The sequence below is a fragment of the Mus pahari genome, chromosome 15, assembly GCF_900095145.1.
Source record: "Mus pahari chromosome 15, PAHARI_EIJ_v1.1, whole genome shotgun sequence".
NCBI lineage: Eukaryota > Metazoa > Chordata > Mammalia > Rodentia > Muridae > Mus > Mus pahari.
In genome coordinates this window covers 10,622,561-10,640,797 of record NC_034604.1, presented here as the reverse complement: position 1 = coordinate 10,640,797, position 18,237 = coordinate 10,622,561, and positions in this window count along the sequence as shown.

Here is an 18,237-nt window from a genome sequence, read left to right as displayed (position 1 = left end):
TTTAGCTCTGTACCCCATTTTTTAATAGGGTTATTTGGTTTTCTGGAGTCCAACTTCTTCAGTTCTTTATATATATTGGATATTAGCCCCCTATCAGATTTAGGATTGGTAAAGTTCTTTCCCCAATTTGTTGGTTGCTGTTTTGTCTTGTTGACAGTGTCCTTTGCCTAACAGAAGATTTACAATTTTATGAGGTCCCATTTGTCAATTCTTGGTCATACAGCACAAGCCACTGGTGTTCTGTTCAGGAATTTTTTCCCCATGCCCATACCTTTGAGGCTCTTCCCCACTTTCTCTTCTATAAATTTCAGTGTCTTTGGTTTTATGTGGAGTTCCTTGATCCACTTAGACTTGAGTTTTGCACAAGGAGATAAGAATGGATCAATTGGCATTCTTCTATATGCTAACTGCCAGTTGAGCCAGCACTGTTTGTTGAAAATGCCGTCTTCTTTCCACTGGATGGTTTTAGCTCCTTTGTCAAAGATCAAGTGACCATAAGTGTGTGGGTTCATTTCCAGGTCTTCAGTTCTATTCCATTGATCTACCTGTCTGTCGCTGTTCCAGTACCATGTAGCTTTTATCATGATTGCTCTGTAGTTCAGCTTGAAGTCAGGCATGGTGATTCCACCAGAGGTTCTTTTATTGTTGAGAATAGTTTTTGCTATCCTAGGTTTTTTATTATTCCAGATGAATTTGCAAACTGTCCTTTCTAACTCCGTGAAGAATTGAGTTGGGATTTTGATGGGCATTGCATTGAATCTGTAGATTGCTTTTGGTAGGATAGCCATTTTTACTATATTAATCCTGCCAATCCATGAGCATGGGAGATCTTTCCATCTTCTCAGATCTTCTTCAATTTCTTTCTTCAGAGACTTGAAGTTCTTATCATACAGACTTTTCACTTCCTTACCAAGGTATTTTATATTATTTGAGACTATTTTGAAGGGTGTTGTTTTCCTAATTTCTTTCTCAGCCTGTTTATCCTTTGTGAAGAGAAAGGTCACTGATTTTTTTGAGTTAATTTTATATCCAGCTACTGCACTGAAGCTGTTTATCAGGTTTAGGAGTTCCCTGGTGGAATTTTTAGGGTCACTTATATATCCTATCCTATCATCTGCAAAGAGTGATATTTTGACTTCTTCCTTTCCAATTTGTATCCCCTTGATCTCCTTTTGTTGTCTAATTGCTTGAGCTAGGACTTCAAGTACTATATTAACTAGGTCAGGAGAAAGTCGGCAGCCTTGTCTATCCCTGATTTTAGTGGGATTGTGAAGCATTTTGTTACCGTAAGATCTTTGCTTATTAACTTTTCTAGTGGATGCTATTGATAAATGAAGATACTTTTGTGTTTTGTGCATTGTTCTTGTATCTGGCTATCTTTGTTATTGCTCTGTTTTATTCTAACACTTTTCTAGTTTCTACTTGATTCTTTACATTTCTGGGCAGATACACTGCACCATACACAAATAGTGACAGTTTAATCTCTTTCCATTTTCCCATCTCATATCTGTGACTTCTTGTCATAGGTAGGACCATCCATGTAATAGTGGCACTAGTGCAAAGATTGTTTTTGGTTTTCTTTGATTTCAGCAAAAAACAAAACAAAAACAAAAACAAAAAAAACCCAAAAAACAAAAAACAAAAAACACTTCCCTTGCTTAGCTCCTGAGTAACTAGATTTTTAGAGTTAGCATGGTGAATGTATTGTGACTCCTGTCACAGTAGATTATATGCTGACATAAGGAAAGGGGAACGAGGGACCAAAACAAATGTTTTGCTCAATGCTGTGTGGAGATGTGGAAGAATGAATGCATGGAGTACAAGAGAAACACCACCAAAAGTAGAAGAGAAATATCAGAACAAAACCAAACCAGAAGAGGATTCCCAGGCACAGTGGGGAACATGGTGGCCAGGCTGCCCATAGGTCAGAAAGGCAACTTGTGGCAGGAGGGAGGAAAGTAATGCACAGGTGCAGTGCCAGCATGATCACAGAGGCTTCCTAGAAGGACCCAGTCCATCACGGAGGCTTCCTGGAAGCACCCTGTCCTAGCTAGCATGGTGGTTGATGCCTCAGCGTCAAATCTCCCTCAAGGACCTGCCAGAACCTGTTCTGGTCTAAGGGAGGTGGTGCCTGTCCCAAGTCACATGTGATATTGTTGTGACGTGGAGACCTGGACATGCCATCACCAGCTCTGAGTTTAAGATTGGATGTGCAGGTCTTCCTCCAGAACTTGGGTTTTTTAGCGTGCGTTTGTAGATTTCATTGGGTTCTACAACCTCTATCATGACATAAAGCATGTAATAGGGTGTTTGATGTTTGCTACTGATTGACAATTTGACAGGATCTAGAAGGACTAGGAACTGCTTTCAACACTATATCCTGTATTATCAGTGACACATTCTAAAATAAGGTGACCATGAAACCTTTAAAATTTATGGGTCAAGATAAACTTTTACTGCTTTGAAGTTGATGTCTCAGGTATTTTGTTATAGTGACCAAAATATAACCAACACACTTGTGTTTCTGAGGGTGTTAATTTCAAACATAAAGCATTTATATCTATCTATCTATCTATCTATCTATCTATCTATCTATCTATCTATCTATCTAATCCATCTCTACCTACCATCTATCTATTACCATCTCTCCATCTAATCTATCATCTACATCTACCTGATCTAATCTCTATCAACCATCTATGTATCTAATCTAGCTCTATCAATTATCTATGTATCTAATATCTATCTATCTATCTATCTATCTATCTATCTATCTATCTATCTATCTATCCATCCATCTGTCTTAGTCAGGGTTTCTATTCCTACACAAACATCATGACCAAGAAGCAGTTGGGGAGGAAAGGGTTTATTCAGCTTACACTTCCATACTGCTGTTCATCACCAAGGAAGTCAGGACTGGAACTCAAGCAGGTCAGAAAGCAGGAGCTGATGCAGAGGCCATGGAGGGGTGTTCATTACTGGCTTGCTCAGCCTGCTCTCTTATAGAACCCAAGACTACCAGCCTAGAGATGGCACCACCCACAAGGGGACCTCCCCCCTTGATCACTAATTGAGAAAATGCCTTACACCTGGATCTCATGGAGGCATTTCCCCAACTGAAGCTCCTTCTCTGTGATAACTCCAGCCTGTGTCAAGTTGACACAAAACTAGCCAGTACACTATCTATCTATCTATCTATCTATCTATCTATCTATCTATCTAATCTATCAATCAATTTATCTATCTATGTATCTATCATCTATCTAATCTATCTCTATCATCTATGTAGGTACGTATGTATGTACGTATGTATGTATGTATAATCTATCACCTGTCTGTCTCTCCATCCATCCATCCATCAATCTAATCTCATCAAATACAGGATTCCCAATAGATGCAGACTTTCGAAAGAGATTACAGAAAAGGTATGGGTAAAAGACTGTGGCTCTATTTCTTACCAGACTGTCCCCTCTGACACATAAACTGCCGGCTGGCTAGGATGATCACCCCCCTCCACCCCCCAGCAAAAGTCAGTCTTAGCCCTCTAAACTTTAAATGCTCAACTCCTTAACTTCAAAGCATTTGCTTGTCAAATGTAAGAAATCTCTCCCCTTACAATGTCAAGGCTTTCTCTGATTCGAATGCAATAGTTTTCCTTCTGTTTTTAGAACTGTTGAAATAAGTCATTCCTATTATAAGTATCTTAAACAGCTACATGTTTTATGTGTTTGAGCCAAGTCACTGCATCAGAAACAGTCTGATACAGTGTCTGAGGGATGGTAGGAGGGGCAATCTGGCTGGAGTGGAGAAGCAGGAGGAGGGAGCTAAGGACAGCTGTCTAACTGGCTCTCTCCTGTAAACAAGGTCGACAGTACCCGCTCCCCCACTTCACCTTAACCAAGGAAAAGAAATTCGGAGGCAACAGGTTGTTGAGCCATGAAGCACACATCCCGTTTTGTCAGTAGGCAATTGGCTCTTTCAGCACCTGCTCTGCTGCTCTGTCAACTTGTAGATCACTGTGTTTTTAGTTCTTTGTGACACGTGCTCCCCCCGCCCCCATCCTGAGTCAGAACATAGAGACAGGTAAATGGTCTTAGCTGCCCATATACCTTTCCCTCTTGGAGGGTTGTTTCAATTTCTGACAGTTCTGACAGCCCCACACATAAATCAGCAGTAAAATCTCTTGTGTTAGCAGACAGTGAAAGGTTTAAATCATTTTCTGTGAAGTCAGTTATGTTGCTCAATCTCTGATGCTTTATTGCTTCTTTTTAGCCCTCTCTTTGGTAAGGCAAGGATATCTATATTAGGCAAATGAAAAATGAACTGCACTCTATCCTCTTGCTAATACAGCTGGTGCTTTTCCAAAATCACCACTGCCGTTGACAAATAACTGTAATAATCGCAAACTGGCTCTAATTTCTTGGACTATATTTTTTTCAAGCATTTGTCTTTCAGCTCTGAAAATGGACAGAATTGATTGTTAACACTTTCTCACTTGGAGTCTGAAGTACACTGTTAAGGGTCATCCATATTGCTCCCATCCACTGGAAAGGCCTCTATTCCTGAGCCTCAGTTTCCTTGTGTGACATGTCTCATCCTCAGACTGGGATTGATTAAGTGACAGAGAGTGGCAGCCAGTCCTTTAAAGGAAGAACTCTGGCTTTCTGTTACTTTTCTTGCTTGTTTGTGACCAGGTCTCATGGGCCATGCTGGCCTCTAGCTCTCTGTGTAGCTTAGGGTAACCAGGTCTCATGGGGCCATGCTGACTTCTAGCTCTCTGTGTAGCTTAGGGTGACCAGGTCTCATGGGCCATGCTGGCCTCTAGCTCTCTGTGTAGCTTAGGGTGACCTTGAACTGCTAAATCCTCCTGCCTGAACCTTTCTAATGCTAGGATTGCAGGCAAGTGCCATCGTCCCTGTTTTCTGCAGTGCCAGAGGGGAATCACACCCAAGACTTCCCGCATGCCAAGCAAACCCTTTCCCAGATGAGCTAAATCCCCAGTCCCGATATTTACTTTGAAATTGAGAACATGTACGCTTTCCTTTCAGAGGACATATTTGAGAATTTAAGAATTCAAAATTATACCTCCAAATAAAACAGAGAGTTTCCCCAAAGGACTTCCCCGAGAGAACCACTTTGGTTCGAACACAAACTGCTTATTGCTATAAGCAAATACCTTAGAAAGAGATGAACTAGGCAGCTAGAAGAGGAATCTGGCCTCTTATGGGCAGAAGGGGCCTGTTATTTCTTGTTCTATATCCCAAAGAAGCCACTTAGCTGTTGTCATCCAGCCGAATCTGAGAAAGAGGCGCAGTTTGTTTCAGGAGACATTTTCTTTTCTTCTGTCTGTGTCTGTCTGTCCCCATCTCTGTATGTCTCTAACTGACTGTTTCTCTCTGTCTCTGTCTCTCTCTGCGTATGTACGTATGCATGTATGTATGTATGTATGTATGTATGTATGTATGTATGTCTGGTTGGGGATCAGAAGTCACCCTCAGTCCACCTTCTCTTAGCAGGACCTGAGTGGCACTCACTAACAAGGCTAACTGGCTGGCCCGCAAGTCTCAGGGGCCTTGCCTGCCTCCTGAGCGCTGTTTTGTTGTTCTTGTTTGTTTGTTTTGTTTTGTTTGTTTTATGTGGGTGTAGGTATATTAAAATCTGGTCCTCATACCATCTGGTATGATAAGCACTTACCAATGGGATCATCTTCCAGGTCTTTTCCCCTTTCTGTGGCATACTCTCTTATCCCAGGTACTCTACCCTTGGGGTTGATGCTGGGCTAGGCTCTCCAGGACTGCATGGATGTTTTACCTAAGCAAAACTTGAACGCTGGGTTCCATTGATCCTCTGTTTCTAATAGAATGTACACCATTTTGTGACTTTCCTTCATGACCTTGTCAAAGGGAAGTCATTGCTATAAGCATATCCAGGGACATCTCCATCTGCTGAGGGAAGGCTGATCTCTTAGGGGGAACACAATGAACACCACCCCTTGGCCTCAGCCCTCCTGACCCAATTCCCAACCTGTATTCCCAATAGACAGGGAGTTAGGTCATGGAGGCCTGCTAGTTTCCATGAGAACTTGGGACTCTGAGCTCACCTGAGAACATAGAACAAAAGTAACTAGGAGCTTGTGCAGCTAATTTTCAATATATGGTCTTTTTTATTGCATTCCCCAAGGGCCCAAGCCAACGGTGCTCAAATCTAGCCTGCTGTGACTTCCAGGAAATGATTGACAGAAAGGTCGCAGTACTGAAGAAGTCCTAGACTGAGAGGGCAATGGATTCATAAATGGGTGAAGGGTGGGATTAGCTTGTGAACTGTCCATCTCCACAGGTCCACGGGTCCAACAGTCCACGGATCCACAGGTCCACAGGTCCACGGGTCCACGGGTCCACGGGTCCTCGGGTCCTCGGGTCCATGGCTCCTTTCAGGTGGACTTTCATACTCGGATCTCCAGATTCGACAGGACATCTGTGCTTCATTAGCTATGTTTCATTAGGTTTATAATGTGATTTAAACAAACCTCCCTAAGCTGCAAAAAGGGAGGCTCCTGAGAGTCCCAAGTTCCCCATCTGGCCTTGCAGGATGCTCACAAAATGGCTACACAAAGCCACGAATATCATGGGGCCTGGAAGCCGGATCTCAAGCCAGGATGAAGTCAGACTGTTTTTTTCTTCCTGGTCTCCTGTTAAGATCTTTAAAAGGGGCTCTGTAAATCTGAGAGCATCTCTCCAGAGACAAAGAAGAATTTGGCTGTAGGGCTTGGAGGGCTCTGCTAATTCCAGCAGTTTGGGTCTCTGCACTCCCCCGCAGCCTTCCTTTCCCCCTGCGTTGGAACGGAGCACAGTTAACACATGTTTTCTAGGAGGAAGGAGGAAATGCGAAACACTGCAGCAGTTTGCTGGGACTGCAACAGGAAGCAGGAAGCAGCCACTTTTTGAGTGTTCCCTCCAGCAATGATTAAAGTAAAAGCAGGTAGTCAGTCACGTGACAGGGCTGAAATGTATAAACTGAGTATCACACTGCTCGGAGAGTGGTTGCTATGGTAACCCAGACAGAGATGGAACAGCAGTAAAGGAGAGCTGCCCTGAAAGCAAATGTTATCGATTAAATGAGATTTTTCTTGGGGGGAGGGCATGGAGGGGAAGAGACTGTAGTGGTGAGAATGGGCGTAGGAGTCAGGTGGACCTAGGGTAATGACCGTGTGGAGAGTCTGAGTTGGTTGTATATTGGCAGGTCTTGTCAGGACTCCTCATAGAAGTGGGAAGTTAATCACCTGTACAGGCTGCTGTTTCCAGGATGAACTTCTTGATTTCAACATTATATAGTAAATCCATTGTTTCTAAAGAAAACCATAGAGGCTGAAGATGGGCAGTATTGCTTGCCTTGAGTTAAGAACTCCATCCTTGGAAGCAGGAGTATCACCCCACAGGGTTTCTTAGCTACAAGCATCCAGTATCTGCTTATTTCTGCCTCGGTTCCCTGTTCTGTCTTCAGTTGTCCAGGCTGCCATGGTAGAGATTGCTATTCGGTTTGGGAGGCAGAAGAGCCCAGCACATGCGCTTTCATGCCAGGTGGGGAGGAATGAACACTCACTCGGAACTTGCCGGTTTTACTTTGAATTGTCTCTTGAAGAGACAGACTCTAGTCCACTTTTTAAAGATCATTGTGGGAAATAACTTATGTGTAGCTCTAAGACAGCCTGAAAACAGAAGCTCCTCACAAGTGCAAGATATAAAACATGTGTTTGGGTGGCAATATCAAGATGAGCAAGGGGGCAGGAGAGGTGGCTCAGGGAAAGAGCAAATGCTACTCTTGTAGAGGACCTGAGTTTGATCCCAGGTTGGGCGACTCACAAAGCTCTGTAACTCCAGCTCCAGAGCCTCTGACTCCCTCTTCTGGCCTCTGAGGGGAACTGTAATCATACTGACATATCTACACGTATAAACACTTAATGAAGTAAAAAGTGTGTGTGTGTGTGTGTGTGTGTGTGTGTGTGTGTGTGTGTGTGTGGTGTGTGTGTGTGTGCTGGAGTAGGGCTTGAGGTCCACAGAGAGAAGAAGCCCCTACAAATGGAGGCTAGATCTTGCTGTACCCCAGATAAGCTCTGAGAGCTGCCAGGTTCCAGGACCTCGGCAACTGCCACATGTGTGTTCAAGTCCCTGTCATCTCTGGGGAGGGATTTTAGATTTGGTAAAAAGCTCTCTTTTTAAAAAGGAGATTATTGCTCTAAAATTTGTTATCTATTTGTGCCTTTGCCATCACCATGAGCTGGTGGAAAATGGCTTCCTAGAATTGCTGCTGTCCCCTCTGAACCTTGTGACCTTCCCTTTGTCCCCTCGCCTTCTTTTTATTTATTTACTTTTTATTTTTTCCCCAGCAAAGCTGTACAATACAATGCAGCCCTCTGCCAGCAGATCTGTTACTAAAGGAATTCATGCATCTTGCATCTTGAAGATACATTATTAATGCCTGGACAAATCACATCAGGTGAAACCCAGCAAGTCCCTGGCACTGCAGAAAGGGAACAAAGGCTGGTTCTATGAGAGAGCAATGGATGAGACAAATTATAACAGCTGGGAGTTTCTTGTAAGTAAGATGACATAGAAACCAGAAATGCTAAAATTGTGTGCACAGACATCAACTTTGTAATTCTGCAGTAAGGCAGATGCCACACGGTGCTGGGTGAAAGCCATTCTAATTGTGGCTTCCATCAAGTCACCGTGATGCAACTCTTTGAATTTCTCAACAAAAGAGGCTAGCTTGCTGGCGACCAAATTACTACCAAGCACATGATTTCCAAGATGGACTAGGAAGGGTCCATTTTAGTTTTTAACAGAGCCAGCAATCAGCCTTGTCTGCACAGTGGGAAAGGTAAAATGTGGCTTGGGAGAATATACCAGAAGGGTCTGGGCTGAAAAAAACCCTCCGGGACAGAGGTTCGGCAGAGCCTCCTGTCATTTTTCTGGAAGGGGATGTTCGAGTAGTGTGCCATGAGACAGGGCGATTTTACCCTTCTGTGTGTGCACTTGCAGACTGGATGATTGGAGATAGATAAATATCAGGTTTATTTCCAATGGATTAGAAAAGGCCACGAGTGCACAATCATTTGACTGTGCAGATCCATGACTGTGCTGACTCCCAGTGGTCACTGATGACACATGACCTGCTAGCCAGATGCTGAGACTCCCCTGCTTTTTTCTGCAGGGCCAAGGCACGGAGGATTTGTCTGCAGTGGTAGGTAACAGCCACTTTAGGATGTCAGCCTACTCATACACAACCAGTTCACTAAATAATAATTCTTATGACGTCTTAAAAGTAGTGATATTGTTTTTAAACGTGACAGCTGGGATATGTTGAAGGAAAGTCAGTGGTTTCTTTGGTGTGTGTATGTGTGTGTACACTCACACAAGTTTGTGCCTCATACACATACAGATCACTTGTGGTTTCATGCAATAGTGTCCAGATTTTCTATGTGGAGAGTAATTTTCATTTTTCACAAGTCAACAACAAACGTGTAATCATCTAATTATGTTTTCATAATCCCGATTAAAAACCATCTAAATTATCTTGCTAGATACACTCAAAAGATTTGCTGATTGCTCTTTGATATGTATCAGAGCTCCCTGTATGCTGCTTCAAAGGGTTTTCTTCACAATGAAATGAAGGGAAAACCCCCGTGACATGGACAGGCTTACTTAGAATACACATGACATCATCCATATTGGGCCGGTTAACCTGCAGCAACACAAAACCATGACTATGAAATATGAGAATGTTGATGGCCTTCTCACACTGTTTTCCATTTTGTTTATATGTGTGTGAAATGAAAAGTGATGCATTTATATAGAATACACATGTATTCTGCTGTTCCAGAACTATGGCTAGAAAATGCTTCTGTTCATTCTGTACCTCTGAATGGCAGCTGCAGAGTACAAGCTCCTGTTGGGTTGGTGGTTCTATGGTGAATTATTTACATCCATGTAGACCAGCAGAGAGAAATAAGATAGAACATCAAATGTGTGGTCATCTTGGATGTATTTACATGGATGTGTGTGTGTGTGTGTGTATGTGTGTGTGTGTATGCCCAGATTGTGTGTGTGTAATGCATGGACAAAGGTACCCCAGATTAATTTCCTTTCACAACCATCCACTTGTCTAACTTTACTGATGCTGTAGAATCATAGTCACTGAATTTTAATGAGTTTACTCAGTCCTTTAAGTATACTTAACACTGTATTTTCAGGTCAAAACTCAAAACACATTGTTATTACTATGTTGTCTCTCTGTGATTTCAGAAACATGACTGTGTTCAGTGAGTAGGATGAAAGCTATTTTCTTTTCCTCTGGTTCTATGTGTTATCTTCTTTGACTTTTTTCCTTGGAAATTATTGAAGTTATTGCCTAACTTTTGTTTTAGACTACAGAGATGCTTCTAGTGTCTAGCATACTTTCACTATTTTTGGAGCAAAAACTCTGTTTCCAGGTGTCTCTATATTATCCTCAGGGCAACATCAAGTGCTGGAAATTGCATTAAGTTATGTTATGACTTGGTCCTGCCCATAAAGTGCTAGGTGACATTTGAGATGCCCCAGCTAGGGGATGTTTGAGATATCTCCCTGAACTTGAGGGCTGTTTCTTTTTCCTGTGAACTAGAATTGTTGGACTGAATATCCTAATGGTTCTTTTACTTAAGAAATGAACTGTTTTATTGTGGTCATCGCTTTAGCAAATTAATCAACTATTGTTGAAAGCCCTCTTCTGGGCAAGACAGGAAACAGCCAAACCGAATGAAATGATAAGAAAATAAACAGTAAGCTGGGTTCCCAAAGCTCAGTGTCCTATATAGATACTTTTCTTCTGGTGTCTGAGGCAGTGGATCTTGAGTTTTCTTACTACTCAACTTCATCTCATAATAAAAGGTGATGTGGCATTGTGGTTGGAGTTCAAAGGGTGTTTAGAAGTCAATGCACTGAACCACGTATAATACCTAATGACAATCCAGGCTCAGGGTTTTCTCAAATACTTTCAGAACAAGTAATTTATTACTTTTGAGGAATTCCCAATGTTTCCTAATTATAATACTTTTTCTTGTATTCAAACAGACAATTCTTTTTAAAATTCTTCTGTGTCCTCATGTGTTATACTGGCAAATATTTTTAGGGCACACTGTCTGTTAGAACTATAACTTAACTCTTCACAGTGGGCTTCACCGTCTGCTAGAGAGATTGACATTTAGTCAGAAAAATTACAATGAATTCTGACACTCCAAGAGTAGTAGAAATACAGATACTAGCACAAAGGAGAGGTTGCTAGTTTCTCATCTGAGTGCTCAGAGAGCTAAAGGCTGGGAGACAGGACAGTGACTTTAACGTCTCATAGTCATCTTGAACCCAGCATTTCCCTCTAAGCTAAAGCCTCTCCGTTTTCAGTCCTCTCCATTTTCATTCATAGATTTTGTAGGTATGCCTCTAGTACCTCCTAATTTATCGTGAAATCACTTTCTCAGGAAATGAATGAGGTTGGTTTGGCTGACTATCATCTTAGAGAGTCCATCTAGTGACAAAGGTTTTCCTCTCTAAGTGCTTACCGATGATCTACTCAGTTACCATTAGAGAGTTTGGTTGGCCATGGGCTTTATTGGAACATGTGTGCTACTTAAGAATTACAGGTTTTTTGTTTGGTTTTTATTTGTTTTTTTTTTTTTTACCCATTTGTCATTTGTTGGTCTCTCTATTTCTGAGGGATTATTCAAGAATTACCTTCAGTGGCTCTCCAACTGTATTTGCAAATTCTTTCTCCTGAGGGCAATTACCTGGGCCAAGGCGAGTTTTCCTGTCCTGTCTTCGTCTTGGTGCCCTATACTCTTCCCTTTCTGTGCACTGCTCACCCTCCTTGGTGAAGATGATTGTAACACAAAAGCAGTTGGTTTTACACCTCCCGATGCTATTGTAGCAGGCATCTTTCTAAATAAAGACAGCTTCCTTTCATTTTAGTCGCATCTCTTTGTTCCAAACATAGCATGGAAAGTCTTGTTTTGAAACGCTCTTGCTCTGCTGAAGTGCATCACCTGGATTATATAGGTATGACCTTATTTTATTTTATTTTATTTTTGTCTCTGCACTTTGCCATGCTAAACTCAGCTCATGGCCTCTGTGCTCCTTTTTGAAATGTTTCTTTGACTCATCTTCCTTTTCCTCCTCCTCTTCCTCTAAGTCTTTGGCAATCCCTTCTTTTTAATTTGCTTACATACATTGACCTTATTGGAAGATATTCCAAATAGCCGCTATGCCTTCTTGTATTATTTACCCACCCACACATATAATCAGGTCTTCATTTTTGAGCCTTCTAGACTTCATGGAACATATTTAATCTATCTATCTATCTATCTATCTATCTATCTATCTATCTATCTATCTATCCATCTATATCTATCAACCACCTATTTTCTATCATTTATTATCTACCTATACCTATCTATTAATCTATCATCTATCTATCCATCCATCATCTAACTATATCTCAAGATGTACTACTCTTAACACTCAAAGAGAAAGAGAATTAATATTTATTGAGTACTTCATATATTTCAGGCCCAATTGTTCTGCATTTTGCCCATTTTCTCAACGTCTTTAGAGTTAATTATTTCAATGGTTCATATGAGTACATAGAGACTTATATATTAGCCAAAGTAGTAAAGAAAAAAGCTGAGACTTAAGACCAAATCTATGAATTTATTTTCCTCCAAAGTTCCTTCTAATATACAACTGGCTAATTACACCCACTCACTAACCCATCGCCATTTTCTTTTATGTTCCACAGAATATAGATTGTTACTTTAGGAAATCAGAATTCATTCTCCTTGGTGGATACATGGAGCTCCTACCAAGAGTGCTATTGCTTCTTCTATGCTCTGTGGCTCTTGTCATAAAATCTGGCTTTCCTTGGATCCCTGTGAAGTTTCCTTAGATATATTTTGCAGTACATGTAAATAGTGACTACATCGTGTAAAGGAGGCCCTTTTGTGGGAAATGGTACCTTTTTAAAGTCCTTGTCATATATATTAACTGCTTACTGGTTTGTAAGAATACCATAGATGTGGCGTTTCCAATGGGGGGGGTATGTTATAGCAGAGTCTGTAGGGAAGCATTCTGGGTACAGCTTGGCTGACTTCTTTTCTCACATAGGAAGGCATGACACAAGGACATGAGTAACGGGGGTTGAACTATAGAGACCATTTTACAGTACAGGTGGTACAGCCATGCTTTTGGATGTCAACACAGACTCTATAGTTCTTGGAGAGTTCCCCGTCAGCATTCCCTCTCACTTTCATTGGGAATATATTGACTTTTCTTTTTACTGCTTTTTGTTGTTATCTTTTCTAGTAATAATACACTTCTCTTGTGTGAGTTTTCAGCACACTTTGTGGCAATGTTTTACTACTACTACTTTATCATATGCTCACATACACAAAACACATTCACACAAATATACCAATGAACATATACATACATACATATGCAGACACACATAGGGCATAGCACCTGTCACATTCCACAGATCTTCTCAGTGAGGGGTGGCCTCTCACATGGTCCCTTCTGATACCTATAGGTCTCTGACCTGTGACTACTGTTCATGTATTTCTACTCAGATTTGGATTTCCTTATCTCTATAAATAATACAGGAAAGACATTGGCTTTGTTCTCCATGACCTTTCTAGTCTTAAAAGCTTACTTATATGCTTTAAAGGATTCACGTCAACATTATGCCTCTTGCAGGAACTTTGGCCAATTTCTTCATTATAGACTGCAAGAAATAGCCTGTGGTCAAGTTAATTCAAGAGAGAATGCATGAAGTCAAAAGCACTGCCAGGCAGGAATGACAGTATTGACCCAAGTCTCTGTTGCTATCAGCCAAGTGGACCACTTATGTCGTAAAGAAAATCAGCTCGGCTGGAATCTCAGCTGTTAGGATTCGGGTTGCTATTTGCCTTTTTAGACTCTTGTTTCCCACTGAATACATTTTATTTTATTACAGGAAAAATAATTTAAGACTTTGGCAAAAAGCAGTTCAATAATTCAGAGACTAGTGATTATTTTCAAATTTGTAGCTGGATGAAATATTCATAAGATGTAGATTTGTAGGTACATTTGTTGGGTGGGAAATGTGGGGACAGCCGACGCTTCATCACAGTGTCCTTGACATGGCTTAAAATCAGGCAGCTTTGGTATGGAATGCTAGTGAAGATGGCTCTCTGAACTTTAGACTTCAGATCCATTCTTTTCTATCTAGATTTTGGGTTGCCTCACTCAGGGAGTCTCCACTGACTATGGCTGGAGCGTCAAACACACCTTTCATCTTCTAAGGTGTTTCTTGTATCCCATTAAGTAAATTTTTAATGATCCTTTCAATTATGGGCCAAACTACATTTGACAGAATGCACCCTCATCCAATCCCAGCACTTAGACTGCCGTAGTGCTTTTAGTTGGCAATTAGCATTCAGAGAGCTGCCACGATATTTCAGGGCATACTTAAGAGTTAATCTTCAGCATCTCATTACAATAGGTTCTGCTTTTTTTCCAGTCACTGATGTCACAGGTTTGCACCAAAGATCTCAAGAAGTACCAGCCAACTAATACTTTGCCTTTTGGAGCTTGTCACTCTTTAGGGTTGTCTATGGGCAATTTATAGACCCCAGTATTGCCTGGCAGTACATGAGAGAGATGCAGCTAGTCTGTGTGGAATCAGGAGGACAAGGGATGCTGACACGATGTCCTTTGTAAGCATTAGTTGAAAGAGACCTTGTAGAACTTTCCAGAAACTGAAGAGCATGATACATTGTTTTATATACTAATTTTCCTCATTCATGAACCACTTTGAATTCTTTCAACAGTGTATAAGCTTCATGTAGAAGTACAGTAGCTCTCACCTTTGACTCCAGTGAGTTCATTGCATGCAGGGTAGCTAAGACTCGAGCTATTTTTGAGAAAATGCTGCATGCACCCTTGGAAGCAACAGGAATGGGAATTTCTGTTGCTGCGTTAATTATTTTGGTTGGCATTCTACAGTTTTCATCTTGGGATTTGCAGTTTTCACCTGGGAAAGTGACGATAGGTGATAGCTTATGTTTTAATATTGGGTCCCATTAGAGGTTAGGGATTGATGAAAAGGAAATCAGGAGACGACAGGGTCCAGTGTGAGTACACACACCCCTTCTGGATTTGAGTAGGGAAATAAATGTAATAGTTTTTTTCTTGAACCTTGAGTGAATCAAGCACACAAGGCAATTAAGCTCTTGTGAAAACAGCATAGCCTTCTGTAGTAAATCACATTGCCAGCTAGGTTCAATATCCAAGACTATCTTGGGGGTTGGTTCTCTACTTTTGTATGAGGAACATGCCTTTATGGAAGTAGGGGTCAGTGGAATTCAAAGAAGTTACTCATGCTGATTTTATTTGTCTTCGTCATGTATCTGCACTTTCTGTGTTGGTTCTTCCCTTAGGAACTCTAGGAACCGAGGTTTGTGTTGTAAATAATGGACCTAGCCCTCAGGTAGTATGGATTCTGTATTTCTGTTTTCCCAAACAGGTGCTTTCTATCTTGACTTGATAATTAGCCATGCTTCTGCATGTTTCTGCTTTCCTATTGGTTTGTTTTCCCATCCTGGGATGTGTCACCATCCTCTCTGGCTCCGGTGTTTTACATATCCTATTTCTCATACCTAGGATACACGTGTTCTCGCTTTGCCCAGTTAACTCACATTTAAAATTTATCTCAAGGCAGTTGTTAGCCAATATTGTAGGATGTGCTTTAATGTGCTGGTTAGTTTTGCTTTCCAACTTAATATGAACCTAGGTATACCTTTGATTCTTAATTGGGAAAATACCTCCAACAGATTGATGTGTGGGCAAGGCAATAGGGCAGTGGTTCTCAGCCTGTGGGATAAGCTTCTCAAGACTAACTATGGATGATTTTGGTCTTGTTTGTGACTTCAAGTGTGACTGTTGCTCTGACCTTACATCTCTGTCCTCAAACTCTCCTCGGAGCCATAGAGCCACTTAATAAACTTCTTATGGGAGTCTTTGTCTGAACGCAAAAGATTCCTCTCAACAGAAGCTATTCAAGTTGGGATTCATGATAACTGATGACCCTTCTTCCCCAGACTGCCTCTTCTCTTCATTATCTTGATTTATAACACCATTCTTTACCTGGTTGATGCTGAAGTGATGATATGCCTTTGATCCCTAGACTTCCGGGGTCCACTTTCATGTCAATTCACGCCATGGTTTGTTCAAGTTTACTGAACTTAAAGGCGAGCTTCTCTGATCTAAAGGGATGCTTTTCTGTCAGCAGTCGTAGGTGGCAGCATTTCCCAGAACTTAAGGTCCTGAGAAAGTAGGAGCTGTGACCATCTCTTTTCTCTTTCATACCCTTATCTAAATCAATGAGTCCCGCCCATGTTACCTGTTAAGTGTCTGTCAGGAACCTTCTGTCCTCCCGGTGTCTCCTATGCACCCTTATGAACTCACCAGGACTAATGCAGAGACTTGTAGGTGCTTCTTCTGTGGCCAGTCTTGCCTCTCAGCCTAGTCTCACCCAGTTCTTGGTCTAATGGGAATACTTTCCAAAGCGTTATCTGGTCTTTGAGGTGAATTAGTTCAAGTCTGTGGGGACTCCACATTCTTCATGACCTTCTTTACTTATATTTCTGACCTCAGGTCCCAGCACATCCCTCTCTGAACCCAAGGCTTGGTACATGGCACTGTTTTCATGCACTGTGTATTCCTTGTGGTCTCTTCACGTTTGCATGTAGAATCCTCTGCCGCATGACTCTTCCTCAGTCAGTTCTCATATTATAGCGTACGTGCATATGTACACCTCATGTGCTCGGGTATTCCTAATGGTGTGTGCTCCTTTGTCTGTTTGGAGTCCTATCTACAACCTCACCAACATTTTTGGAGACAGGTTCTCATTGTACTTCCATGCATGCGTGTATGGGGGAGTGTACAGCATGGCGCATTCTTGAGAGTCAGAGGACTGTCTGCGGGAATCCTTTCTTTCCTTCCACTGTGTGGGTTCCAGGGATGGAATCCACCCTGTCAGGCCAGGTTTTGTGGTAAATGCCTTTATCTGCCGAGCCATATCCAAGGTTTTGTTCTTTGTTCTCCTAATGACTGCAATCCTGATGTGAGCATATCACACACACGGGGAGGCCAGAGGCCAGGATCAGATGTCTTTCTCTACCCTTCTCCACTTTATTTTTTGAGAAAGGATCTTTCACTGAAGCTAAAGCCCACACACGGGCCATTGGCTGGCCAGTGTGCCCCACAGGTAGGCCTACCCACCACTTTTTACTTTCTGTGTGTGCCCAGCTTTTACATGGGTGCTGGAAATCTGAACTCAAGTCCTTTGCTTGCATGACAAGCTCTTTACCCACTGCCTAATAATTCCTTACATCTTAAACCAAGTTTAATATAAAGGTCTTTGTTCTCTGTGCAGTACTTCCCACATCCCCAACTTTCTCTGGTATCCTCTCTGCTCATCTGCGTTAACCCCTAGACAAGCTGCAGGACAGTAATTGTTCATCTACTTTTCTCTCTTCCGCATTTATTGACACAGTGGCCGTGTCTTATTCGCCCCCAGTTCCTAGTACAGTGCCTGAAACCAGCAGGTATTCTGAAAACATCTGTTGCTGTGTGAATGAATGAAAGTACAGCCAATCAAATTTTCCAAATGGGTAAGTTTTTGATAGCTTCTAGGAGTCCAAAACCACTCTCAGAGGTACCTGGGTAGGGGGTTACACAGATTCAAGATTTTATAACCATAGATCAATTAGAACTTCTGATCTGAAGGGGCTTATATATCTAAGATACTTTTCAAATACACATTTGATTGAGTATTGCTAATTCATTATAATGGCAGTATAATTCAAATTAGAATAGATCTGAGAGCAGCTGTGAAAAGAAAAGAGGCAATTTCCAATTATTTTTGTCTAGAGTAGAATAAGTATGCTTGGGTCTTTCCTTGTATTTTTTTATTAAATATTTTTTAATTTACATTTCAAATGCTATCCCAAAAGTTCCCAATACCCTTCCTCTGCCCTGCTCCCCTATCCACCCACTCCCACTTCTTCACCCAGGCATTCCCCTGTGCTGGGTCATATAAAGTTTGCAAGACCTAGGGGCCTCTCTTCCCAATGATGGCCGACTAGGCCATCTTCTGCTACATATGCAG